A 2,186-nucleotide genomic window follows, 5' to 3' on the forward strand; every position below is an offset into this window, starting at 1 on the left:
AGTAATTCACCTCTGCTATTGCAGGGTTTTCAGGATCATAAGCTTCTTCTGCATAAGAAGCCTCTTGAGTACTGTTGGATGCAGCTTGCATTCCATTCAGACTCTGAGAAATCATATTGACTTGCTGAGTCAATATTTTGTTCTGAGCCAATATGGCATTCAGAATATCAACTTCAAGAACTCCCTTCTTTATAGGCGTCCCATTACTCACAGGATTCCTCTCAGAAGTGTACATGAACTGGTTATTAGCAACCATGTCAATGAGTTCTTGAGCTTCTGCAGGTGTTTTCTTTAGGTGAATGGATCCACCTGCAGAAGTATCCAATGACATCTTTGATAGCTCAGATAAACCATCATAGAATATATCCAGGATGGTCCATTCTGAAAGCATGTCAGAAGGACACTTTTTGGTCAACTGTTTGTATCTTTCCCAAGCTTCATAGAGGGATTCACCATCTTTTTGTTTGAAGGTTTGAAAATCCACTCTAAGCTTGCTCAGCTTTTGAGGAGGAAAGAACTTGGCTAAGAAAGCCGTGACTAGCTTATCCCAAGAGTTCAGGCTGTCTTTAGGTTGAGAGTCCAACCTGTAAATCATGTTGCTTGTATGCGAAGTTTGTATTCGTAGGTTTTGATGAATGACAAACCAACAAACGACATGAAAGACAAACCAACAAACAACTTGAATGAACAAGCATGTTGAAAGATCAACCAACATTCAACGTTGAGGAATGAAGAGTTGAAAGCAACACAACAACAACAAGAAACTCAAGTCCACAACATTTGAAGACAAGTATAGTGTCTTAGGACTTAGGTAACTTCTTGTTAAGAACCAATTGCTAAATCTCTCAACACACACTCACAAAATGTTTTGATGCACATCTTGCAATTCGATGCTAGCCAAATGGTTTAAAAACTTGTTTTCAAAGGTACAAAAGCATAGGAATTGACTCCAACAAGTTTGAAATCAATCCTAAGTATTTTGAAGTGATTTTAAGCCATTCTTTAAGGTTTGCATCGATGCACACTCATCTTGCATCGATGCAAAGCATGCGACGACTTGTTGCATCGATGCAAAGATGTTTGCATCGATGCAACCTAGCTGAAAATTCAAATTTCAGCTTCAAAGACACATTTGCATCGATGCAAAGTGTTATGCATCGATGCAAATGATTCAAAAACATAAAAAACGGCTAGTTTTGACAAAAAGGCTCCATCCCATTAACTACCCAACGTTTCTAAGGTTTGGGGAGTATATAAATAGATGGATTGAAGCCTTATTTCAAATACTTGAGTATTTGCAAACTATCTTGTTCATATTCTTTCATTCTACACATTTTTTTTAAGGTGTTATAATACACAATTTGAGAGAGCAATATCAATTGGTTCAATAGTGCTAAACTTGTAATCATACACTCTTCTAGAGAGTACTCATTTCGTCTCAACAATTCTTTGAGAATTGTTTTCTTGTACACTTTGTAAATTGGAGTGTGATCTCCAAGGTTGAGTCAAGAGTTATAAACACTATAGTCGGTGAGGATACCAAAGAAGTATACTAAGTACTCAAGGCAAATCTTAGAGAAGGTATCTTTAAGTGGAGTGGGTTAGTATACGAGTGGTGATCATATACCGTGAGGTGTTAGAAACTAAGGACTCGGATTGTAAAAGGTTTTGCGCGAGCACCTTGAAGCTTGGCAATAGTGGAACTTCTCAATAGCGATTGAGAAAGAAAGTGGACGTAGGACAAGGATTGTGCCGAACCACTCTAAATAGCGTTTGCATCTCTCCAAACTCATCTCTTCAATATTATTGTCTTTTACCTTTGAGCAAATAAATTGTGATCGAAAAGTAGCTTCGTAAGTACTTAAGGAATAGCTTAAGTCCGATTGGTGAAAAGCTTGATCAATTTATTTGAGTTGGTGTCTATTGGAAAGTAAAAGCTCCTTATAAATGCTTAGCAATTGAGTTAAGCTCTTGGAAAAATACTAGTACAATAACACTTTTGTATATTGTCTTTAACTTTTGCAAAAAGATTCATTGTTGTTGCAATACTCAATTCACCCCCCCCTCTTGAGTAATTGTGCATAGGTTCTACAAGTGGCATCAGAGCTTAACCCTTTGAAAGACTTAATCGTTTAAGGGAAAAGATCATGGCAAGCACAAGCTTTAACAACAACAACACTAGTGAA

At 37.2% G+C, this 2,186-nt stretch overlaps 1 non-coding gene across 1 annotated transcript; it reads left to right on the forward strand.

Annotated features, from left to right (window-relative positions):
* The first annotated feature begins 385 nt into the window (after positions 1–385).
* Positions 386–493, forward strand: LOC148577730 (small nucleolar RNA R71). Its single transcript, XR_015902883.1, has one exon. It is a non-coding gene; the product is annotated as a small nucleolar RNA R71 (small nucleolar RNA).
* Positions 494–2,186: the final 1,693 nt, after the last annotated feature.

Source organism: Arachis ipaensis, chromosome B1 (genome assembly GCF_059453495.1).
Source record: "Arachis ipaensis isolate K30076 ecotype BB chromosome B1, ASM5945349v1, whole genome shotgun sequence".
In the NCBI taxonomy this organism is placed as follows: domain Eukaryota; kingdom Viridiplantae; phylum Streptophyta; class Magnoliopsida; order Fabales; family Fabaceae; genus Arachis; species Arachis ipaensis.